Source organism: Catharus ustulatus, chromosome 10 (assembly GCF_009819885.2).
Source record: "Catharus ustulatus isolate bCatUst1 chromosome 10, bCatUst1.pri.v2, whole genome shotgun sequence".
NCBI classification, from domain to species: Eukaryota; Metazoa; Chordata; class Aves; order Passeriformes; family Turdidae; genus Catharus; species Catharus ustulatus.
The window spans coordinates 7,279,320-7,306,464 of record NC_046230.1 but is presented as its reverse complement, the minus strand read 5'-3'; the positions used below and the strand labels follow the sequence as shown (position 1 = coordinate 7,306,464).

The 27,145-nt window shown below is 38.7% G+C and overlaps 1 long non-coding RNA gene across 1 annotated transcript; it reads left to right on the top strand.

The window, feature by feature from the left end:
• Nucleotides 1–4,081: 4,081 nt before the first annotated feature.
• LOC117000568 lies at nucleotides 4,082–26,694 on the top strand. Its single transcript, XR_004418815.1, has 3 exons — nucleotides 4,082–4,161; nucleotides 9,052–9,190; nucleotides 26,587–26,694. It is a non-coding gene; the product is annotated as an uncharacterized LOC117000568 (long non-coding RNA).
• The last annotated feature ends 451 nt before the right edge of the window (nucleotides 26,695–27,145 follow it).

Sequence of the window (27,145 nt, the reverse complement as noted above, 5' to 3'; positions counted from 1 at the left end):
ACTTTACCTCTCATTCTTGGGAGCAGTGACTGCATTTCCCCAGCTGGATCTGAGTTGGTAAACAAGTGCTAAGCACAGCTGTGATCCAATATCCATAACAGCAACAAATGAAAGCAGTAAAGAACATGACCATCAAACTGGGTTTCTTTCAGACCCTCTGCCATTCCTCCAGTTCTCCTAATTTCCAGATGCAGCTATTTAGTTTTACATCCCAAAATGACCTTGATCTTATTTTTTCTCGAAAAACAGTGAAGGACAAAATTTGTTTCTGTAGCTCAGTCCATTTAGACCATCTCATTTGCTTTAAACTTTGCTGTCTATGGCAAGTGTAGGCTGTAGCATTATTGGCTGAATCTTCTTGGATTCCCCACCATGAAATTGTGTCAGTGTATTTAGAAGTGGCTCCTACCTCTTTAGTACTCTTCATTTCTACTGGCATTCTGCAGGCATTTTGAGGGCAGGGGCAAGATGGGGACTGTGGGGAGCAAAAGCAATAAAGAAAGCAAGTCCAAGGGCTGTGATTGCACAGAACACAGGCTTTAGACAACCAGGACTCACAAGACAGGCATTGGTACACTTACATTGCTGCCCTTAAAACAGCAGATCTAAAAATTATCAAAAATTTCTAACACAAAAAGCATGAATAAGACTGGTTTGCTAGTTTGGAATTTTTAGATGCTTTGATAAAACCAAACGCTGAAGTGCACTTTATGTATTAGTGTTACCTCCTCCCTTATGCAACTGAATGGTTTCCCCAAATTTTAAAAAATGTTTAAAACTTTAGCCAAACCTAGAGAATATAATTGGTTTTGGATAGGTTACAGCTGCCCTCCCTACTAGGCAGGCAGAGAGCAGCCAGGACTCCACATGAGGCACTCTAAGGTTTCCAGACTGGCATTAGGATGTGGAGGTCCCCAGGCACAACCAGGGCTCTGCTGCAGGCTGGGACTGTTCAGGGCTGATGTAAAGCTCACAGAGGAAATAAGAGGGCTTTGTGTGGCCCATTTGATCACCAGTAGAAGCAAAAGATAATTTTTCTGCCACTTTATGTCAATGTTGTTCAAAATTATTTTCATCTCATGAATGATTTTAATCTCACCTGGCAGCTCACTTTGCCTTTGTCATGCAGGGACGGTCACTACCTAGTTTTGCTCCTATTCCAAGCTACAGTAGAGCAGGGGTTTAGGCAGCTTTACCCTATGCTGTTGCCTACACTACAATAGACAGATTGGGTTTGGCCAGGTTGGTTCCTATGATGGATGGGCACAATGAAATCTCTTCTGCCCCTCTGGGTGCTTTTTTCCCCAGCAGCACAGTTCCCTCCCAAAGAACAAGCCCTTTCCCTTAGCCCACTGCCATGTCTTGTGCAAAGAGATTGGTTTTCTTTGTTAGAGTCTTGCCATCCCATTTCTTTCTCTTTCAACCCAGTTTCTTCTTCCTGTTACGAGAGACTAAATTTCTGTGTCCAATTTTACTGTGTTTTTCTAAAAGATAGATGGAGTATTTCCATAGGCAGTCATGTGAATTTAAGTCAGTTCCAGGGTCCTCCAGATTTCTAGAGCTAGCTAATGCATTTTTGAACTTTTCAAGCTCTCAAGGATTTAGAAGAAAACCTAGAAACATTACCAGAGCAAATCCTACATTTAAATGCCAGGGAGTGAGCCAAAATAGACCTACAAGGATTAGTTTAAAATCCTCAACTGATATGTTTGTTTAAAGTCAGTATTCAAGGTGCTGCTTGGCCACAGGAGATATAATTAAAATAGCGTTTCTGTCAGGGAAAACAAAACCCTTCAAGTTGATCTCTTAGTCACACTCACAAACTGCAATGATTAAGCCCAGGGAATATGTGATGATACTTTTACATCAGAGCTTTTTTCAAGAGCAAGCATGTGGTGGAGGTACATCAAGCAATTTGACATTGTAATATTGTCTGATCTCCACCAACCAGATTCTGCAACCAACAGCAGGAAGCAGGGCATCAGCTGGCAGCTCTAAATTCATATTCCAAAGGCTGAGGTACATTTTACAAGCCATCTGTGGCCTGCTCTCAAAGGGACAGAAGGCACACAGGAGTGCTTTGAATTCTAATGAGTGCATTGGCTTGTCAGTCCCCTCCTGCACTGGCACCCTGTTTCCCTTCACACTCAGTTATTTACCTTGAAAATACTGCTAAGGATCTGTGCTAAGTCACCACCACTCAGCTGAGGTGCAGTGCCCTCTGATATCCCAAACATATCCCTGCAACTCTCCTTTTTCCTCTCCCCTGAGAAGACAGAGTTTCTTCCTTGGAATTAAGAATCTAATGAGGATGAAGAAAGAGCCTCTGTGCTAAAATTAGAGTTAGAGGAGTGCCAGATACTATTTCTCTAGTTTCTGAGAAATGCTACACAGCACTTACCAGAGGTAATAGCTAAATAATAACTAACTTAATTTCTCCATCTTTTCACTGACCAATCTACAGACTCATTTAAGATTTGTCACTCTGACCATTTCCTAGAGATCTTTCAGAGGAAATTGTTACTACTCCTGAAAAATATTCTGTAAACCCCAAACAGGAAGAAGATGACGAGAGAGGAGCTTCATTACAAGCAGAATAACTGCATTACAATTTCTGTGGCGCAACTGAAGACAGTATTTGGCCCTAAGTCTTTGGTTTCAGGCTGTAAGTCCAAATGTCTTTCTGCAAACAGCACTTACACTACTTTCCAGCAAATTAGGCAACATTCCAGGGGGATACTTGGGTTTACTGGAAATGATCTTTTAATTCTTTGTAAATGAAGGACTAAAAATTATGGTCAGGTCAAGAAGGTCTGGGGTGCACTTCAGAATGTAGATCAATAGCCAGAAAAATTCAAAATAGACTCCCTGCTAAGTGTCAGTGCAGATTTTCCTCATGAAATGAGTAAAGTGCTGCTCTATTGGCAACCTCATTATTCACTACTTAGCAGATGCAGTAATGACTTTAGGCAAATGTGAATATTGAACCTGAAAGGTCTCAGCACTATAAGCAGGAAACGAGCAGAAATGACAGTTGTGTTATGTCTTAGTCCCTCAGAGTGCCAACAGAGCAGAAAACAGGAACTCAGAATTTCAGCAAATTGTTCTTCTAGGCAGAACTGAGAGTAGAGGGGTAGAAAGTGAAGCAGAAAAACCCTGTGAAGTACTTTCCTTGTTTACTGTGCCTTTCTTTCCTCAAGAGAGCAGGGGCCTGTGAATGTGACACATTTCTAGTAATGTGCAGGGCTGGATGGGTCACACAGACTCCTACATCCCTGCTATACCACTGGTGAGGAAAAACATGAACCATGGCTTCCTCCATAGGAACAGCAAGCTGAGCAAGGAGTAAGGTGTGGGGAACACACATGGGAAGTCTGCATGAAACACACAGATTGGAAAACAAAAACATTCATCAGCTGATGGCCTCTCTTTTAACAGCCTCAATAGCTGCCTAGGCAGAGCTGGGTTATTTCAAGAGACAGTGGTTCTGACAGTCAGAGCAGGTTCAAAGCTTCCCTAAAGAACAGAACAGATTCTGTTGCTGGCCTAAAACCCCTTTGAGCAGCAAAGCCTCAGTGCTGTGACAAAGCTGGTTTGGGGTGGCAATGAGACATGGCCAGTGGAACAGAAAAAGTCAGTAGGGTGGGTTAACAGCAAACAGAAAATGTAAAGGATTCATTTGGGACTTTGGGATATGCTTGAGAACTGTGAAGAGGAGAGTCAACCCATAAGTTTTCAGACAAGACCTACGTCATCAGCAAGCTTTTTGGGGTTTGTAGAAGGCTTTAAATGACTCGAGTTAGATATCTGCTTCTCCTGGAGCTCCATCTCTGCTCTTCAACAGTTCTGTAAGGAACAGCTGCTCCTCTACCAGCAATGCCCTGAGAGGAACTGGGGCTTCATCTATAAGCTGAGAAAAATGTGGGCTAAGAGGAAGGTGTCTGCCCATTTCCCAAATTACCCTCTCCCTCAGCTGGGGCAGTGTCTGCACTGTGGTAACCCCAGCCTCCCTCAGCACAGGAGACAACCTCCCATAACCCCACACTGCCAGCTCCAGTGCCACTGTTGAAGTGGCAAATTACCCAGTCTGACAATCTCTACCCAAAAGTGGAAGCCACTTTGCTGTGTTTCAACCAAGAGAAATATTTCTCTGGAAAATGAGTAAGTAACCATATTTTAAGATGAGATGAAAGAGGGAGCAGGGTTTTTGTGAGGAAATTGACTCTAGAGGACAAATATAAAAATGCCTGTTGCACTGTGGATATGGATATATGAGGGGAATGTAGGTGGTCTTACTTAATGAGACCAATTAACATAGAAAATTAGTCAGAAAAAGAAGTGAGAACCAGAATTCTGTCTATATCCTCTCTTGAGGTAGGAAACACCTTTTCTTTTAGAAGCTGGCAAATCTAGGGACAGCTACTGGAATTTGAAGTCATCCAACCAGGAAAAGTAAGAAAAGCAATATTTTCTATGGCCCTCTTAATATACTGTCATTTCATTGTAAAATAAACCTTACTCACCTAGTGCCTCTATTTTAACTTCAGTGCTGTAAGCAAAGGTAAACATGAAGAAGCACTTCTAGAACTAAATGACGCATGGGAGGGCTTAAAAAGAATGTTTATTGTAAACATATATTGAAAAATCTACCAGTCAGTCTTAGTAAATCATGTTTCAGCTTCTGACTGGTGATTTTTTTCACAGGAGTAAATATTCATCTTCAAAGACAGTAGGTTTTAGGCAGTATTTTAAATTGTTCTTGGTTAGTTTGGTCTTTGTTGTTTGGTGGGTTTGTTTTTTACGTGGTTAAGAGGATTCACAGTGCTTCCAAGGTAACTAAAGTCTGTGAATGAAAGTCAATTGCCAGCTTCAGAAAAAGGATATAGAAGAAGTGAAATTTCTCTGATTTAAAGCTAAGACAAGCACCCTAGTCATTGAACTTAAACCTCTGTCACAAATATTCTTATCACATAGCAAGACCTGAGGCAGGGGGTCCAAACACTTTAAAGAATTGTATTCTAATTATCAAGATGTTGAGGACATTTTCCTTACCACTGCAGTTTAACACACGCCCAGACTTGGAGGACAGTGACACTCCTTAAGGGCAATCCTCAGGTAACACCTCCCTGGTCCACTGTGCCTGAGACAGGTTAAGATGTTGCTGTGCCTACAGAAAAACACTGAACACTAGACAATACATAAGCAAAACTTAACTGAACAATTCCTTTAATCCTCTGGTAAATCCAAACTGAATTTCTAGTTGTACAACCCAGCCTGCTCTGTTGCCTGAAGTTTCATGGGATACTTTCATATGAACAGTTTATTTCCCTCCCATCATTCAATGTTGAATAAAATAAAGTTAGACATGTAACATTAACTGACTAGTGAGATAAAAATCTCAGTGCCACAATTCAATGCCTTTTGTATTTCAAGCCTAGGGAAAAAAGTGAACAATTAATTTCCATGGCATTAATATAGACAGAAGGACCTGTCGCAAACACTAGCACTGATTCCCAAAAGCAACATCCTTCTCCCAAACATATACATAGTCTCAGACCAACAAGCAAATTACAGGGAAAACTGAAGCAACTGAAAGCCACTCTGAATTCTGTCTGATTCTGCTTTGTTTGCAAGTGAAAGCCCTTGTTGCACTATGGCACAGAACTGTCCTCAAAAATGTTAGATGGGGTTGTCATTTCCCAATAGACTGAGGGAAGCTGCTCTGGAAGAGGCTGTATTTTAATGGCATCTCATTTACTGTCATGAGGACAATGTGTTGCAGATTTTGGCCTTAGTTCAATTTAAAACTGGAAACACCAGAGCTACAGCTAATTTAGCTAAGGGGAAGCTAGACTAAACTGTACTTTCTAAAAGTAGTTATTTGTATGATGTGTGAGGGGGAACCTTGCTATTTGCTTCAACCATACTGAGCAGAGAGTTTAAAAAAGAAAGAAAACCTTTCATAGGGAGGAACTCTTCCTAGGCCCCAGCTTCCTTGGGATTGCCTCTCCTTGCATGTAAATTTTAAATGCTTGTTGAAGGTGATGGCATGGAAAAACTGAATGGGACTGGTTTTGTGGTATCCACAAAACCACAGTGCACATCACCATTGCTTCATCTGTGTCATTTCCCTTGCACACCAGCTACTGTTCAGATCTCTTAAAAAAAAAAAAATCAAGCATCTCATGGCTTCAGTAGACCTCTTATCACTTGTTTACAACCATTTTCTTTGTCTTTCTTAAATGCACAATCAAAATGTGCCATCAGTAGGAACAGGGCAACCTTTTGAGGTTTAGGATAAGTGCAGAAGCACCTGGCATTTTGTAGTGTTTGCCTGCTCACTAAGGCTTGCCTGCCCTGCCTCCCTGTGGTTACTGCTGTCCCTGGCATATCACAAATTGTCCTCAGAGCCTAGAGGAAATCATCTCCTGCAAGGGTTGCTCAAGCAACTCATTCTTTGGACTTGTTCAAGCCTGAAAATATTTTGGAATAAGTCAAAGGATGCTGTGGAGGCCAGGAGCATCATCAGTGGCAAAAAAGCATTTCAGTAATGCTGAAGTTTCTCTAATGTCTCTCTGATTATGAAGACAAATTTTAAAATACCACATAAAGCAAGAAGCATTGTAGTGTAAATTAGCTGAATTCTGAGCTTGACTAATTAAATTAAATTTATTCTAAATTAGCATATTAATCTTTCAGAGCGAGGCTTTTCAAAGAAAGCTTTATAAATATTTTGGCTACAATTTGATTAAACTTCTCTTTTTCCAGCCTAAAGCTTTTTTATTTAAACACTGATATATTATACATGTTTTCTTTCTAGGATACGTTAAAGGGTGTTTATTATTAACTTTTCCCTTTGATTTATAACAAATAAGAAAAACAAATTACTGTGAATACTGAAGTACTTTGGATGCTTTAGAACAATTTTCATTATTATATATCAACATTCACAATTGATTGCATAAAAAAACTTGTATTTACAACATTTTCAAAACTTGTTATTTCTCCAAGCCCTTGAAACATAGCTCACAAGTGGTGATGATCTATTGGTGTTTAAATACCATGAATGGCTTTTAATATTTTTAACGGGTCTTGCAAGGGCTGAGCTCAGTCTCATTTCTCTGCACCACTAGAGGGCAAAATGTTCTCACAGAACTGCTTAAAAAGAGAGGAAAAATACATTTGAGAGGTTAATTTTGAGAGTACATGAAGTGTCCTGAAAACAAGAGGGTTACAAAAACAGGAAAGAGAGCTATTACAGTCCCCAAAACTTAGACAAAAAAATTGTATCTTTGGAAACCATGTGTCTTTAGCCTAAAATCCTGTGTCTGCATTTGTCAGTTATTCTAGAGTTATCAAACTAGAATAAAATTCTTCTATAACTGCAAATAAGTAAAAATATCCCGTGGGATGCATGTCTGGCTCAGCTTCAGGAAAATAGTTTTAATACACTATATTTTGTTCTTTGCTAATGAATATCAATAGGCCATTAATAAACAGAGCTTCTACACACAATTCCTATCTGTTAATGCAGAGTCTCAATCAGATCTGCACAGATTAAGGAGATTTTTTTCCCCCATTATGAAGTATTTGCTTAGGGGCCATGATAAATGAAGTAAAGGCTTTTCCCCCTCCACATTCACACATGTACAGACCACAAGCATTTGGACACTCTGACTTTCCCCTTTCTCTCAGCACCACAGTGTAAGGGCTGTCCTCACTTACAGAGACCAATTGCCTCCACTGCTATTCGTATTAACATGTGGCATTCTGATAGCATCAAAAAGTGAAATGTGAATTCATCTGTATTTTTACCTCAAAGAGTTCTCCCCAGATGAGGATGAGCCAATAAACACTTACGGATACAACAGAAGTAGTGAGAAATCAGTGATAACTGGTAACTCAACACATATCACCTGAAAATTTTTCCTCCAGTGCTACCTAAAAAATTTATCATGGTTTTAAGGCTTGATTGCTCCTTGAATAGTTTTTTCATTCATTTTCTGTAACCAACATAAAAACAATACAGAAATTGTAGTAATTCACCTGAATTTCCTTTCTTACACATTTTACTTTCTCTGTGTCCACACATGAAGTTCTACAGAGATTTTGGACATTAAAAGTGAATCCAGAGCTGCCCATTAAGGGTGATCTTTCTCCATCCTAAGTACTGGGGGAGAAAAAGGACAGAAGGAAAAATTCTAATATAAATAAATGTTTTACATCTGAAAAAGTGATAGAAGAATCCTTCTCAGAGGAAAGTGGCCTGGAACTGATGCAGATGCTCCCTCATGGCTTCACCAGGTAGTCAACTTGTGTAAAAGACAGAGTTCAAATGATCAGTTGGGAAGAAATTCTGGATGTAGCAGTACAGGAAGGAGGACTGGATTAAGATTAAGTGCTGTTTAATTTAGTCAAGACTAGTGCAATTTAGTCAAGTTTTCCATTTAAATAGGTTCTTGTAGTAGTGGTAAAGGAAAAATAAACTATATCTGATGTGTTTAACAATTTTATGTATGTATCTGATATTAAGATGTGTGTTAGTCCCACAAAAGAGTCAAAGAGTTTTCAGAAATTGCAAAACAACAGGCCCTGAATTGATAAGAAAAAATGGGATTTCTTTCTCTTTAAAAAGCAGTGTTGCTAGAATAATTCCCCTACCAGTGCTTTTGTGAGTGGTGTTCTGAGAAAACTGGACTGAACTGGCTCTCAGCTGTTCACATGTCCTACTTTGAGCTTCTCTGGCCATGAGACTGAGACTGAGTGCATCTTTTAATTAAACACTGGTTTTAATAATTCACTGGCAGATTTCTCAGGAACTGCTGGTACTAAGCTCCTTTCTACTGCATTACTCATACCTAGATCAGAGAGATAATTGATGCCCAGCTCCATCAAGACAGGCTGTGCAAACAGGGATGACTTGCACTTTTGGTGGTCCAGCTCTTCACACTAGGAGTGCTGGATGCTGCTTCAACACCACACAACAGCCATGAACCTAGGTGTCCTCTTTATGTGGGATACTTTCACCAAAATAAAAATATGATCTTCCAGGTACCTGAAGAGATGGTCTGCCCTGCTGGGAAATAGTGCAGTACAGAATGGATCTCACCGTTGGCATTCATGAGGAACCAGTCACTCCAAGTACAGCAAAGATGCAGCTGCTACTTCACCTCCTCCCACAATTACTGATGTAAGGCCCTACAACACATGAGGCATCACTGCTGCCTAATTTGATCTGAGTAAATCTTTAGATGCTTTTCTGCTTCCTATATCTGAATCAGAGGAAATAAAGCTGTGTAAACATCTGTTTTTCTAGGACTCTGATATCTGAGTGAATATAAAGAGAAAACATTTTGAAAAATATCATTTTGCTGCTGTAGAAATCCTTGTCTTACCATATCTTAAGTACAGCATGCAGCTATGGTCTCTGCATCCCAAAGACACAAATTAATTAACAGAAAGTAAATAAAAGGGAAACTAAACAGATCAGAAGGATGTGTGACAATGTTTCCTAGGTGTTCATAATTCCTAGAGCTACAGTGATCATGTACAGTTTTTACAATCAGTGCCACTGTCCTCTGTTCTTTAACATAGCAGGGAAGATTGTTGGCTACCTTACTTGATAAAAGGAAAGTATTCCCACAGGCTTAAGATTGACCTTAACTTTGCTAATTCCTTCCTTTTTCCTGTCCTATTTAGGTAGTTTCCCCAGTGTAGTGTATCTTCAAGGATGATGCCTGAGAGCCTGTGATTGATTCAAACTGGTGTGGCTGCTTCATGAAAATTAGATCTTACTAGCTTAAATCAATTAAAAAGAACAGGGGGTTTTAAGGGAGTGATATTATTGGAGTAAAGGGATTTTTTTCCCTGCACCAACATGTCCCTTTCATTTGTTTTCAAATAAATTACACTATTTAATATTAATTACTCAGATAGAAAAAGAACAGAAGAATACAATTGGTTGAGCTGAAAACTCCTCCCATGGAAGCCTTTAATGAGTGCCACTGATTTGATTTTGAACAGACTTGCTCTCACTTTCTCTAGAACATGCATTCTGCATGTTTATTTCAAGAAATCTGACTCTGCTTTTAAAGCTGGATATAGGAAGTGAAAAATTCTCCCATAGAGATGTGGATTCTGTACAGATAAGTGAGATCCAGCTCCAAAACTTTCTCAATGCCTTGTACCTGCAGCACTAGCCTTTTCTGTCTCTGTTTCACACTGCACCCAAGTGTGGGGCTTTGCACAGAGCTGGCATGAGCCCTTCCCTGATGAATGCTCTTCATAGAAAGAAATTTCTAAGCTAAATTTATAGTCTTTCTTAAAGACACTTCCATTTTACTTTTAGGGAAAAAGTACAGGAAAGTCTGGGAAGGTCATTACTTCTGAAGGTCACATAACTGATTTTCTTGATTTAAAGGAGGTGGCTGCAATAAATTAAAATATCTGTAAGATTTTAGGGTCTGTATTAAGGAAGCAGGAAAACAAAATACTGGGAAGTTTCCAGGTGAATTGTCCAGAGACTCTGCAGCCAGGACTGAATTCATAAACACTAGAGGAAATTCTGCTGTCCCTTAGGCAACAGCTCAGCTGCAAGAAGTGAGTATGAAACCTAATTACCCTGAGCTTGCAGGGTCCATGGCATCAGTCATATACTGCCTTTTAGACTGTCCATCCTCCTAACAGGATTTATTTCAGACTCAGTTTTTCAGCCCCCGTTCAACAGCACCAAATTAATATGCAGAACTGTGAATTATGGGAGTAGGCCAAATTCAGCATTGTGAACTCAGCATGGCTTCCAAAGTTGGTAGAGATCTGCAACAGTCGAGAATGTGGCTCACTAACCACTCACCATTAATTTGTGTTATCAAACAGGTAATTCAGCCTCAGCACCTGGGAATGCTGGGTACTTGCAATGGAAGTTAAGAAGAATCAGGTTTACACACACAGTTTGTTTGCTTCAAAGCCCAGTTGTTTTCATTCATACCATTTATGCCACAGTTTTTATTCTGGAAGGAGATCTGCTGATCAGAGCAAGTGAAAAGAGAACCTGACCTCAAACATATTTTCTGATTTGTAGCAGAATAGAGGAGGAACCGAGAGTTTTAAAAAAATCTCTTAAAAATATAACTGAAGTAATACCATCTTCCCATACCTACATTCTATCATGGGCTGCTTTCTTTCCCTATCTGCTGGCCAGGCAATGCCATCACAGCAGCACATTTTTGCACCCAAAGTACCTTTGTGATATAAATAAAATCAGGTATCATTGAAAACAAATTATGCCAGAAAGCAGAACTGATGTTATCAAAGCAATTTCAGAGTGCCTTGGGGATCAGTGAAGTGTGGGTCTATTTTGGTAACATTGAGAACCAACTACATTATTACATTTCCTTGTTGTTGTGGTGAGCAAACAGCACCAGCAAATACACTGCCTGCACTCATCCTCAGCACCAACCTGCTCCTTTCTGCATGCTCCCCACAGGACTGAAGGGGAAAAGCACAAGCTGCTCATCTTTGAGCTACCAAAATTAGTCTTTTTCCTTGACTTGCTCTAACCTCAGGCCAAGAACTGAGCAAGTTGGGCAGATCTCAGGCTAAGCCAAGGAAGTTTATAAAAGCAGTTGCATCTGCCTTAGTTTGTTTATCTCTGGTTAAAAACTTGAAATAACACCATCTTATAAATGCTGGTATTTCTATGACTGAAGGCAAACAATTCATGCAGTATTGCTTTAGGGTTTTAGACATTTGAAGGCTTATGCTGCAAGGCATGTTTTGAGTCAGAAGTTGATCTCTTTTTCTTACTAAGTTTCTCTCATTTCAGCCACTGCTAAATCCATTTGATATTTGGACTCTATGTGGCATCTGATTATGCTGGTATTAAGTTTACATTGAGTCAAAATCTCCAGAAAAAGCATGGATAGCACAAGAATTAAAATCTTCTAAGCAGCCATTGTTTGATAAACGACATCTTTGACCCAGATTTCTTTATAACTCACACAACAGGGTTTATACAATTTGTTACTAATATTAGAAATTAACTGTGGAGTTATTAAAAAAGCAACCTGTTTCCATCTTTACCAAAAAAAAAATACTCAGACTTAACAGAGGCTGTGTATTTTTTCCAATTTCTTGTAGAAATAGCTCTGTGAGTAATGCTTATGAATATACAAATCCCACTTTGATGCTGTGCTATCAAAGCCCTGTGAAGCCAGCAGAAGCAAACCTGTTGACTACATAGGCTCCAGGTGGACTTCAAAGAGTTTTGCAGCCCTTTCAAAGGGACTTCTTCTGAAGCAAAGTTGGTATATGATTGAAACTACTGTTTTTACAGCATCTAAATGTGCATTATGTCTCAAATGTCTTAAAATAAGCTGTCAGATTACTCTGGCTTGTACACATATTTAGCTATTGGTAGAAACAAGCAACAACTTTGCAAAGGCCACACTTGCCAGGCCCTGAAAATCAGATCTGCTTGGTAGTAGCAATACTGTAATAAGAGTAATTCGATTTTTTCAATGCATATTTAGTAGCCAGAAGGTACTGTTATAATGCTTTTGTAGCTATCTGCTCTATGTGTGCCTTACACACCAATCTCAGGGGTCTTGGTGTTTCTGTGGTACTCACCCCAATGCTGAGGAGCCTTGCAATATAACATTTTGTGCTTTCACACAGCCTTCCCCAGCATTGCTGATAACAACACAACTGGCTGGTTTTCATTAAAGGCTTTTTAAAGAATTTATACAACACATAATTGCATTACTGTTTTTAAAAAGGCTGCACTTTTCAGCTCTGCCCTGCTGGAAGGCACCATGAAACACTAATAAAGCACATGCCTGTTTGCTTTTGGTCAAATACATCTTTGCTGCAACAAATTAGTTTTAGGCCCTTTCTACCACAGATTGGGCCAGCTTCCAGCTGAAGCAGGTTGATAAACACAGCCCAAAGCTTGGCAGAGAGGAACTCAAAAGCAAGATGGAAAGCGAGTCAAACAGGTGAAAAATTAGAATTTAATAACATCAGCAAAACAGAATATGTCAGTATCTTTGTGCTGGTTGGCAGGCAAGAGTTCAGGTTCAACTACCAAATTCAATTCATACTGCTGTAGATTCATTTGCCTTGATGAAAAGCTACAAGTAATTTGATAACTGCCTGAAAAACACTCTTTCCAGTACAAGTTCTGCTTTGCCTTATCCTGAGTTGTCAACACAACAATTCTCTTCAGAGCTATTGCAGGTCAGACGGGGCAGAACATAAAGGCCAAATCCAAATCCTTCTACATATCAAAAGGAGTGGAAGACTATAGTATGCCTTCAATATTATTTCTGGCCTAAACTAGTACTTCTGAATTCCCATTTTGCAATATTTTGAAAAACTGGTTTTTTTCCCATACTCTCTATGTGTTTTTTTCCTAGATAAGCTGTATCTCCTGTTGAGAAACATTTCCATCTAACTTCAGAGTGAAACACAAGCTTTACACAAACATGCAATCTAACTCCTAAGGGAACTCACCACACCGCAGGGCAATCAAATCCAATCAATCTTAATCTTAACTTCATCTATATCAGACTGAGAACACTTTGTCCTTCACCTTGGTGATTTTTCCAGGCAGCCCATACAAGCACTCTTTCTCTCTGCTCCTCTATTCACAGCAGCGATATTTTCAGCCAAGTTTTTCCCAATGCAGATGAAAGCAGTGAGCTTGTTTTGCACAGCTACCAAGGATCTTCCTCTCAAGGATATCAGCAGCTGTTAGTGTTAGCAAATCCAAAGTTCAAACTACTGTCTCCATAGCATTACTGTTCTCCATAAATCTCTCTTTGATCTTAAAATCAAACAAGTCAACCAAAACAAGGCCTCTAGCTACTCTTCACATCGAAACGCTCTCCGTTGTCTCTGAGTTTTACTTTTTCTCAGGATTTTCAGCTAAATAAAACACTTTGATATATAATCTCTCATATTGGTCATGGCTCCATAAGACAAGTTCTGTTTGTCTTAAAAGTTGAAAGTACACTCAGTGCTTCCCATGAAGAAAATATTTTCTCTCTTAAAAAGTAAACAATGCAAAAGTAATTTACCAACAAGAAAAAAAACCCCAAACTTCAATGAAAGTGAAAATCCTCAATGCTAGTAAAAACCAGCATCTTGGACTTTAAGCTGTCTGACTTCCTGTCCATTATATTACTTGACATTTTCTCTCTTCTTATCTGAGTTACAAAGGTTTTAACCACATCCTACCCAACTTTTGCGAAGCTGGCCTCTTCGTCATTGCATGTTTTGGCAATCCTGCCACTTAGAAATTACTACAGTCTATAAAGTTTTGGGGTTCTCAGCAGAAGAAGTACTAGCAGGGAAAACTGCCTTTTAGAGAAGTGCTGCAGCACAGATAGTAATAACAAACACACTGTGACTCAAGGCAAGGACTGTGTGTGGATAGGAGAGGGAAAGCAGCAAGGGTAAGGGGAAAATCTGGAACAAATCAATGTCTTATCAATGTCCTGCTGAAAAACCTACCAATTTTGGTGCTTTCTTTCTCTGAATATAGGGCTGAACTTCAAGTCCAGCAGAGCAGTGTAGTGACTGTTCTCATGTTGCTATGCACTTCCTTAAGGAGCTGACTGGTGAGTGTGAGGACAATCTCCAAGCACTCACCTGTCCTACACTCACTTCAAGACCAAATGCTCCTCATGCAGCTTTGATTAGCTCAGCACCTACAGAAATGTAGCCTGTCCCTGCTCCTGTCAGGAGGCTGGAACAGGAGCTCCTGCCAAGCTCTGTACAATCAGTAAGTTTCCACTCTCTAGCTGCATGGGCACACATTTTTGTCTCCAGGAGGAATGCGAGATCATCATGTGAATAGGAGGGGTGCAGAGTCCAAAGGGCTCCAAGCAGGACAGCCACAGATACTGATGAAAACAGCACAACTAGAGAAGTTGAAAACATCCCTGATAGGAAAATGGCTTTGTTTATTAAGATAAATACATGAAAGGGAACTGCTACCAATTTCAACAGCTCCAGTTCCAGGTCATGGAAGTACTTAGCACTGAACCACTTTTCTGAATCCAGCTGGTCTTATCTGAAAGTAAATGCCAAAAAAAGGGATAAGCAATATGTCAGGTCTGATCTCAGTTGTCCCACTTCACCCTGAATTCTCTGTAAATTTAGAGCCTCCTAAAAGCTGTCCTCATCTTTTCCTGTCCTCTAACATTTATTAACTTTGCCTTCTGTATGGAAAACTGGAATTTCACTGGTTAGACTCCCTGCATTAAATCTCATTGTCACATTCTCTCTGTCTTAGATATGCAAATGTTTACAGCCCACCCCAAATCATTTATAACTTTGTTAAGTTAAATTAACTCTTAAGTTGTTTTCTTGAACTTGTTTTACAAAACATGCAGAATTCCCCAACCTGTCAAATCCCTACTGTCTGAATTATTTTGTTGAGAGCAGTAATATCTGTCCAATTATGACCACCACCATTTGGCTTCAGAAACTTTACTGTCTTCTCCCTCATCTGAAATTCTCTGTGCTTGCTCTAATCCCAGCAGTCTTTTTTTTCTCTTACTTACAAAAGGGAGAAAGACCATTATGGTATATTAAACTGACTGTAACAAGGGAAGGGAATTTGTTAGGAAGATCCTGTTGTCTGTCTGAAAATTACCTTTAGTGCATTTACTCAGCCCTCAACAGCTCTTACGTGTGTGCACTCTGGGAGCTCAGCTCTCCACAGCACTGTTCTCATTTTATGTTCACATAAGAGACTTAATAAGGCTAAAATATGCAGAGGTTCTTTTTATTGTCTCTAAAAACACAGAAGATTAAAGGAGGAAGTTATAACAGAGAATAACAATCTGAACACTTTTTAAAAAATCTCCTTTGACTCACACCAGAGGACAGCACTTCTTTTACACATGTTGGCTATGAGATGTCATGTGCTCCAGCTGTCCTGGGTGACAGTGGCACTCCCTGATCTGTTTCCAGTCCAAGGACTCTGCTGCCTGGAATCAAAGCACTGCTGAATGAACTTTCTTCCCTCTACCTGATGCTACAGCAAGCAAGCAGGAGCCTGGCTGGTGTGTGTTCCCTGCTTTGCTGCAGAAGTTCAGCATGGTAGAAGCTCTAATGTCATTTTGCCTTTTTCAGTGCTGCAGCACATGAAAGAGAAAAACATCTCTCTTCACACTAAGCTTTTTTGGTGGTGGTAGTGGCAAGGTGCCATTGGGGAAATGGAAAGACAGTGGTATGACCATTTCAAGTCTGGGAAAGAGACCATAGACATAAGACGTGCAAGGTTCTCGAGTTAAGAATGGAATAATCTTCAAGTACTTCTTCACTATTTACTGTTTTATAGACTTCAATGCAATAAAACTCTTTTATAGTCAGAAAGTTAACACAACGACAACCAATCCAAGTGAATTTATCTACAAATCCAGACATCTCTGTGTGAATAACCTTTGATATCTTTGATATCTTTTCACTCAGCCTTATTCTTGACTGTAATTCTGTACACAAACCTCTCTCTTGGGTGAGGAAACATATGTGGCTGCATCCATCTCACAGCTGGCTCTGCCTGCTTGCAAAATTATTGTGCATTATTCAGTGCAATGTAAGAAATCACCATCAAATACCAGAGTGTGTTGCCTTTTGGCTCACTTTTCTAATAAGGTTCCTGTAAATCTTCTGAACTATGGCCAACTGAACATACCTGTTGTTGAGCAGCACACAACGCCATAGAGAGGTACTTCTCTCCAAGATTACCAGCTTTTGCAGTCACAACAACCTACTTCCTACTTTTGAGGACAAACTCCCTGCCAAAGCACTTCTCAACAGATGTTATGATTCCGCACTTTCTTTTCCTGTTAAACAACAGTCTCAGCAATGGCACCTCTAACTACTGGAGACATCATTGCTTGGGACCTATGAAACATGACTGGGAGCCAAAATATCCACACAACAAAAACAGAGATAAAACCATGATATTTGTCAAGTCTATTAGATTATAAGATAGTGGAGGAAAAGAGGATATTTGCATGAAAAAGTCCAAATAATAAAGGTCAATGGTAAATATTGTAGTCTCATGCACCATAGACAAGATCATTGTTGAAAAAGACACTCAGGAAATAGCACACTTAGGTTCCATTAGAGCCTGGAAGTGACATATTGAAGTTTGTTCAGTTTTGTCCAAATTGAAGTATTTCCTTCACACATACATGAATCACAACGAGCTTTCCTTTTGCTTGCTGAAGTCATGCTAAAATAACCCAAAAAACACTGGAAAATTAATGAGGTTTAAAAAAACCAAACCACTGTTTTTTGTAAAGAAGGTTTAAAAACTACACACTGTGTTCTATGAAAGAAGTTTGAGCACTGAGATTTTCACCAGCCATGTCTGAATTATATTGCTTATAAACACAACCAATGATTTGGCTGCTTCCTCTAAAGCTAAATTCACACTCCCCTTTGAGAAAGAGAAACACTATTGCACTGGAGGAACCGTGCTGTTTATCCAGCTTTTAATTGATGTCTCCATTATCTGGCCTCTCAAAAAGGCTACAAAAGCAAACACCACAGTACATGTTTGACTTACCTACTCTCTCTCCCTGCAGGCTGATTTATTGATTGCAGTTAAGATTAGCCAGCACTGAAGTGTAACTGATCACATTCTGTGTGAATTCAGTTCCAGGCAGACTCTGAGGAGCTGGAAATGTCACATTGTTTGTGGATGGCTCAGTTTTATCCCAACTGAAGTATTTCCTTCACACACACACACACCAATGCATCACCTCCAATACAGTGAGAGAAGTCACTTGGCCTAAGATCATTATAGCCAATTAAGCTGAGCCTCTGTGGAGACTGCAGTCCCAAATTCCAGCTAGTGAAGTTCTTGGAAACTGTAGTGAAAACAGGGGATATGTTTATCTTACCTGGTGGAACATAAGCCTGTCTTTTGATCACCAAATAGTTTTGGTTTGGGAAATTTTACAGATTGCTACCTAATTGCATATCATTAACATCATAGTATATGCTCCTTTCCAGCATTACACACCAGTACTGGTTAAAAATATATGAGCAATATCTAACTCCAAGATTCTTTCTTCTAAAGCACGGAGGAAAATGAGGAAAATGTTGGGGCTATATTTCTATCTATTTCTTTCCAGAATTAGGCTGAGATTGAAAATAAACTTCTAAAACAACCCATTCAGATATAACAAGCAAAAAAAATTTAAAAATCTATGTTTCTGAAATGGTATCAGCAGCTGGCAGTGCTGGCAAGTTTTTACTGCATAAAAATTTCAGGATATATTTGCCATCTGATTTTAATTACAGCTCTTCCAGTTGGAAAACATCACTAATAACTGCAAGCAAGAAGTGCAGAAGAGAACAATTTTCAATATATCCTCACACCTTCAGTCTTTTCTGTGTGACTGGGAAAAAAAAAATTGTATCTTGAACTTGGTCTAGGATGGAATTCCTAACGGCAACTCAGAGAATTAGAAAACAAAAATCCCATCTGTTCACAGTAAATAGAAGTTAAATGACATTGAAAGTCTCACTTCTGTAATTTATGTCCAGATCTCAGGATTCCCACCTCAACCCCCAATAACTTAAATGTATCACTGCAATTGCTTTCAGTAACTCTCTTACATAACATGGAATGAGGGGTCCCTGTAAATACCATGCACCTTTTTTCATGTAATGCTCACCAGTGTATTTTGAACTACTTTTCACACCTGTATTTCAAAGGTGGTTTGAACAATCTCTTAATGAGAACTCCTTCAACAGGTTTTTTATAAAGTGTCAGCCTGATAATTGTAGGGGAGAAGAATGATAACCTAGAGGCCTTATTTCAGTGTTTATAAACAATAGGAAGGCAGTGTTCTTACTGTGATAAATCCTCGGTACTTGTCAAACTCTGAGAATAACACATTCTTAATTTAAGTTTATGTTTACCAGAAGGAAGCAGCAGACATAATAACCTTAGATCCAACTCTCCATTAGCTTACTTTTCCAGAATTAATTATTGCAGAATGGAAAGTAAGTTTTCCTTCAAATGCTACAAATTCAAACTTCTAAGGACAAAGCCAACTGGAGTACTGTCATTCAGTGCTTGTTCCTTAAAAAAAATAAAACAATAATAAAAACGACCAGAGGTTAAAGCCATTCTAAGAGATCTTTACATATTGTCAAAATAAAAACCTGTCATTTTGTTACCATCATTTATCTCAGAAGCCCTCTATCAGTATCTCTACCAGCATCCCAGAGATGTAGAATATAAACTTGACAATTCCTTGAATGAAGCTGTAAAGTTTCCCTCTTCCATCCTAACTTAGATATTAGAACTGTCCGTATTCATTTCTGAGGATCATTTCAACATCCAGAATGATGATTTTCATTATTTAAGTATTCTTAACACCATAAAAATCAATACAAGACTGTGAAGGACAGTGGGAATGAGCAGCAGGAGTTGGGCTCCTACTCCACCTTTATTCCAGTGGCGATGTCCCTTCCGTTGTAGCAACAGATGGTGGTTAAGAAAGATAGCTTGGTTTATAGTAACTGGTAGCATCTTTAAAAAAATAATTCAAAACATCTGCTCTAACAGAAGACAGGCATAAGCCTCAAGTTACAGAGCAAAACTCCTCTCAGACTCCACTTCATGGAAAAATATGGTCAAGTATCTCAGAATTTCAACACTGTGCTCCATTCTGCATAAAACACAGGGACAGGCAAGGAATCAAACTTGCACTAATCTGAACTCAGGACTCATAGAACACAGAAAACAAAGTCAGTACTGTACTACACAGTTGGATTTAGGAACACTGAACTCTGTTTGGAGACACTTGAAGCACATGTGTATTGCATAATCTCACATAGACTTGGCTTTGTGAACACATAAACTTCTGCTTGGCACACACAACAAACTAAAATCAAGACAAGATTCAAATATAACTGGAAGAAAGAATAAAAAGTATATTCTTAGCCAGAAATTCTTGCATTTTGAGAGAAGGAAATTGAGAAGATCCTTTTTAAAAAGAGGGGCAGAAAATGTCATACTATGATTAAAAATAAGGGGCTTGAAATCTAGGTCACCATTGACACTGGGTTATGCAGAACTTCTATTTCATTTATGGGGATAAATACATTATGTTTTATCATGAAAAGATAATAAATTCAATTTCCTCATCACTTCATGTCATAGGAAACAATTAAATATAGTTCTTCCCACTATGGTAACTAACAACCTAATTACAAATCCAGTCAAAATTTGAAAGATTAGTTTGTCAAAGCCACCACCATCAAATCTCACTTATTTCACATTAAAAAAACACTGCTCTTTCCACAAGGCTGATAACATCAAAGTCATCCAAGAAGCAATTTCATCAAGGCTAAGGTACATACAGCATGTTATAAATGAAACTACTTGAGGTTCATTGTGTCTAAACTTAAAAAAAAGCACAGAAGATTTTATTAAGTATTTTCAAAGAACTAGGAAAAGATAACACACTGTATTTGATTAGAGAACAGGTTAAAAATAAGTGAACTTGTGCTTCACAGGAGAGGAAATAACAGTTACTAGGCCTTTATATCTGAGAGTGTGATGTATCCTCAGAACTTACACGAGCCTACTTGTGCTAAATAAATTCCAGAACAAATGGGGATTTCACCTGTTTCACCTGATGCCCTGTCCCAGAGCCATTACTTGCTCATCATAATCTTGTTAATTTGTTTTAAAGGTCAGGTAAATCCTTGCAAGGATCCTTGAAAGTAAAGTGTTCCACAAAGTCTTGAATACAACAGAGCAACCTGTAAGTGTTCCTTCTTGTTTTGTTAAACATCTTTTAAACTGGCATTCCTTACACTGTAAGTAGCTTCTTTCCCTTTCTTCAAGTGCCTTTTCTAGACAAAGGAATCACTTCCACAGGCTTTTCAGGGGCAGAAAATCAATTACAATCTGACCCTCTTAAAAAGCTAAACCCAAATAAACTTTGTTCCCCCACCATTTCTGGGAGTAAATGAGACTGTCAGAAGAATCTGGAACACGGCAAGACATTTCCACAGCCTACAGGAAATACTGAAATTTCAAGGAATGAAAATAAAATTTGGAATAATCTTTGCCCCATTAGGATAAACAACCTGTTAATAAGACTCAACATTCTCCCTATGTAGCAGCAGCTGATACAACAGTTTTCCTTTTAGTTATGGTTTCTAAACTTCAAAACTGAGGCTCTAACTGAGCTTTGTGTCATATGCAGAATATCCAGGAAACAAACTGTACTGCACAGCTAGGCACCAAAACTTCCAATGAATTATCTCTTGCAAAAAAGTCTCCTGGCAATATTTCTTCAACTGGGTCATTAGCAATAATGAAGCTTATGTCTCTAATGTACACCTGGGTCAGCAAATTCCTTGTCCAAGCTTAGACAAGCCAGAGAAGTAACATCTCCTCCAGATGGACATTAATTATTAAACCACATTTATCAAGGGAGAGCAGCAAGGTAACTGACTCCCTAGGCAACTGGCAGTGGCCTGAAAACACTTCCATAGCCTCCATGCACATCTAGGATACTTGGGTTTGCTCAGCTGTCCAAAGCAGGCTGCTCACATAAAACACCAAAGGCCAACACAGCCAAGAGAGCACTGTGTGCTGCTGTGTTCCCTCTTCTGCACTGAAACCCAGCCTTTCCCAAGAAACACAACAATGAGGTGCAAGCAGTGAGCACACTACTGCTAAGCTCCCTGGATTTGCTTACTCCATGTTTGCAAAACCTATGCAGTCACACATTCACCTTTTCTAAATTAATCACGCTTCCTTCTGCATTTTGATGTAAAAAAAAATTATAGAAGTTCTGTTCCATTTAGAAGTGAGTAAATTTCTCAAATATTTGAAGTATTTCATATCAGGAAGTTTGTCTCTGAGCCATGGGGGGACATTGTTTACACAGCTCTCTCAGAGTAAGTAAGGCCATTTTAAGGAAGCCCTTGCTATGGGGATGGGCTAAAACAGAACTGCATCTTGGATTCACACCTTTCAAAAGAAGGATGCCTTGACAAGGTAACCCACCCATTTGGCACAATTTGACTCAACTGGGCATAGGGTGCATACAACAACACTTGAAATCTTTCATTCTACATTCCTGATGCTGTAGAAAATCAGATCACAGACTCTCACTTTTTCTTCTCTACCTGAATTTATTCATGACCTCTGCTAATATTGACCATCAGTTTATGTAGTATTTTACTGCTCTGGGCTCCATAGTTTATTGCTCTGACATATTTTTTCAGCAGAAATCATATCTTTTCCTAGCCTTTATTTACCCAGTCTAAACAAAACAAATCTTTTAAGGGTTCTTTGATATGATAAGCCACCCATTTTGCAGATAATTTCAATTGCTCTTCTGTACACCTGATTCTCTGAATAAACTGGTTGTAAAAACTGACAGCCTGTCATGCAAAGTGCTAACCATGGCTATCCTGAGGGCCAGCTATGAGGAACTATTTCCTTTACTCTGTAGTAAGTGCCTGCACGTTCCTGATTGTAAAACCTACAACTACTCTCCCAGTCCTCATTTACATAGTACTGATATCTCCATACCTTTTTTTAAGATCTCTGGTTTTCTTCTTTCCCTACTTATTACCTTTTTTTCCTGTCCTCTTCTCCTTTATCTTATGAATATTACGTAAGCTACAGACTTCAGATAAAACAAGTAACTGAGCAATAGACTTACAAATATATGTTTACAAATGTGTTTTACAAAGGTTTTTATGTCCTCAAGGAACAGAGGCTTTCCCATTCTCAAGCAACAGAAGGCCTATGCAAAGTATAAAGATAGTTGTTTATCACACCCTCCCTGCTGGCTTTCTTGGTCAAAAGGTTATTTCTAAATCTGTCATTGATCTGTCCAATAGTTTTGATTAAACATCTGTCTTGTCTCATTCTGCTTCCTTATTTGGAGTTTAAAATGTATTAATAAACAGATTGATAAAAGTGTATTAATAAAATCAAGGCATTTTAAAATCTCTCACAGTGATCAGCTTTTACTAGACCAGAGTAGATGTCTTGTACTTTACACCCCTGCACAAATTCACTTCTGCCATTTCAAAGTGCAGTACAAACACACTCATTTTGTTCACTTTTAGAATCAGTACACTTTATGAGCTAAAATATTCCTTGTAATGTCTTGCTATGATTTCAGATTGGCAATTTAAAATATGTCCAACTTCTGGGAACAAAAATCCCAAATTCATCATTCATGCTGGCGGTATTTATCACTGGAATCTGAGTCACACAAGTCAGAAGGCAAGTTATTTATAGGACAATCTTAAGATTTTGGGATTTGTATGTCTAAAATTATTTTGTCTTAATTGAAAAGCTCTGTGAACATACTAGCAGAGAGAAAAAGAACACTATGTGAGAACATAACTACCATCTCCACTGTTTTGAAGAGTTTATGGAAACAAACCAGATAAAATATCAGAGAAATTGTATTTAAAAGGGGCTAAAGCCCCTAAAATCCACTTCCCCCTACAAAAACAAATCTCATCTAGATCTCATATAACATGTACTAAAGAAACCCATCCAGTTTCTTCCCAGAGGCTTACTCTAGATCTAAATTTAACCTTTCCACCTTCATTAGCAATAATGAAGCAGCTTGATTTCTCAGTGCCATCAACAAGCACAAGCTCACATCTCATTTCTAAGCCAGATATATCAGGAGATTAATGCTGGCTGTTTAACAAGCTGTACTTCATCCAGTTACAAATGTTGAACCAAATTGCTTTTAAAAATGGCTTCCATAGAACACAGAAAATAATATTAAAAAAGGAAGCCTTAATCACCCACTACTCCTTTTCCAAAGCACAGAAGTTGTAATTTAAGGTCTAATGTTAGCCTGACTTCCTTGTGAGAGCAGCTCACTGTTTTCCCCCTTGGAGTAACAGCCCACTCACATTTTGTTGCTGCTAAGTCCTCACTTCTGTACTTGTAACAAGGTCTCACCTGAGCTGCCCCTGCAGTACCACCTACCTTTAGCCAGTCCAGTTTGGGATGTATTCCCAACACTTAACCCCCTGGAATTTACACCTGTGCTAACTCTGGCCCTGAGACAGGACAGATGTTAAGCCCTGGAAAGCTGTGCCTTCCAGTGGGAATATTCCTTTTCCACTCTCACCCCACTCCCTGTGCAGTGCATGGTTACTCATTCCACTGGGAAAAAAATACAGGAGGCTGTCACACAACCTCAGGGTAACACACACCAAATGCAATTATACAAAACATTACCTTGTAAAGTTTAAAGTAAATATAGCATAGTCTCTGACAATTGCTCAGATTGTAAGTGTTGAGTTCCTAGAAATAAAAAATACGCAAAGAGGAGAACATGAAGTGAGTGGTCACAGTTTTGTGTATAGTCTACATTCACTCACTCTTCTAGAAGCTCTTGAAGTATTAGAAAGACTAAAGAAAGTGAAAAAAATTTAACTTCATAGGCTTGAATTCTTAGTATTCATAATTTTTTTATTTTCCATATCTTGTCATTCCTGAATACGTGTGTTTAAAGGGAATACCTTAAGACATCTCTGCTTGCTTTTCATGATCTTTGGAGACAAACAGAGCATGGTGAATGGAATGATCATTTAAATAAGGCATAAAGGAGATCAGGAAAAGGTAGTTCCTAGAAAGAAAACTAAGCAGCACACCTCAGCTGTGCCTCTTCCTGTGCTCTCAACAACTTACATAATTTGCTTACTCAAGGGAGACTGATTTCTTGCATCTCACTACTCAGCAGCTCAGGGCCAGCAAGCTCAGAGTAACTGTTGTGCTTCCTGAGGCCTTAAAAGAGAGGCTGGACTCTGCCTCCACTCTCAGGAGCACCACAGGCCACAGCCAGCCTGATTTAGCCACATGGTATTCCCTGAGCCAGGGAATTCCCTGAGCTGAACTCTGTGCCACTGTCTGCTGCTCCTCAGCCTCAGTTCATCAACAGGAAAGAGGGGCTGGGTTTTGTTTGGGGTTCCTATTTGGTTTTGTTTGGGTTTTTTTCATTCACATAAACTTGAAAAGTTTATTGGACTGAAGGATCCTACCTACCTTTCAAGTCCTCTGGGGATAAAAATTTCCCTCTGTCTGCATGAGCATGTAATGCACACATCCATTACAATAAATAATTTTATCCCAAGGCAGGAAAATTTCATAGAAGGATAAAGAAGTGGATTTAAATTGTTTAACAAAATAAACCTCATTTTCCCATTTCTTGAAGGAAGAAAATATATTTCTATGAGCTTGGTCAGGAAAAGGAATAATGAATGTCTCACTTAGATAAACAGAGCATCTAAGAATGTTAAATATTTTAAATGGATTGCTTAGTACAAATAGTGTTGTTTTATGAGGGTTAACCTTGGCACTGGCAAAAGACAGCAAGTGCTTGTTTAAAGAACACTATAGGGTAAACAAAGCCATGACTACACAAAATCCATGTTTCAGATGGGGAGTTATGGTCCCATTTCCTGTATATTTTACAGTTGTGTAATGTGATCATATAAATATTAGAGACATAGAGAGTCATCATAACCATATTAAGGGGGATGTGAATCCAACACCGTAGTTCTGGAGAGAAAGACAAATGCAATTTTTGGCAGCCCAGTTGAAAAAAGGCAGCAGAGATTCTCCTGCACAGGAAGGATCTATTCTCCCACCTTAGGTTGCTATAAAGGAAAAAAATAGCTGTATTAGGTATTCTAATGTATTCTGTTACTCTTTTTAACACAGAAAGCCAGTGATGAAATTTAAGAAAGGGTGTGCTCTGTTCAAAGACTACATGAGGAAAAGTGCTGCAGGTGCTATGTGTATCTTGAAGAAAACCCAGAAAAAAACTGAAACAGTGTCTTCAATTTTTTTGTTACATTTTCTCCTTATGACATCTTTGTTGAGTTTTATTACACCCTTAGTTACACCAAGCAGAATAGGAAAACTAAGCCCAAATCCCATCCAAACAAATTCAGTTTTAAATTATTATTTCTAAGGAATCAAGAGGTAAAAAAGACAGAATATTAAGTAGAAGAGTTACTCAGGTTTTTGCAATAGAAGAATGGAAAAAAATAGAACATTACAAAAACTTCTCTAAGGTCTTTTGAAAATGGGACTTCATGCAATTTGGATGCTTTTATTTATGTTCTGCACTCTCAGGTGTGATCCCATGTGGTATCTCCTCTTCCCACTTACCCTGAAGGATGAAAAGGAAAATAGACTGTAAGAATCCATTTCCATCAAATATTATGGGATATGCAGTCCACCCAGAAAGCCCAGCCTAGCAAGGAGAATAGAAGTGGTATTAAAGTCAGCTCTCAAGAAATACTGCAAAATTATTTTGAATCAAAGTGCTTCAGACTCCTAATAAAAACAGAAAATATTTCAACTTGGGCCCTTTAAACATTTCAATGGAATATCTAAATTTTCTATTAAAAGATATATTTTTTTAATGTACAAAGCATCTAGTTATGTAAATAATATGTTTCAACAGCTCTACTTATTCTAGCTATTCAATAACTATTCATGAAAATAATCACATTACATTTTTTCATTTGTCACAGTGGAAGTCACACATGCCAGATGAAGTCAAGAACTCCCAGATTAGGAATTCACCTATATGAAGACAGAATAAAGCAGAGCTTGTGTCTGGTATTGACTCTTCTTTTGAGGTCACTGGGACCTGGGCTTGCTGGATGGAATCACATGGCCTGCAGAAAACCCATCTTCTGTTCTCTCTTAAGCTCCTTAAGGAATTTGAAAAAAATTGGACCCATGACCTCACCCAAAGTATTTGGCATATGACCATATTTCATGTAGCACTTAATAAAATCACTATTGGAGCTTTCCAGTACTTTTGAAATAATGTATCTGTTGTAATTAACCTGAATATTTTTACTCTTTTCCATATGAAATCTTGTACAAAGCAGCACATGATCCTTTCTCACTTTTAAATATTAAATTTAACATCTCTGATGCACATAATACTGCAGGCTTGTAGAAGTCTTGCATGTCTTTCTATTTTGGAACAATTCCTCATCCATTCACTAGTTTCAGCTACATCCTGTGTTGAGTGGCAATGCAAATCCCAGCTGCAAAATCATTGTCCTACTTTTACTTGTC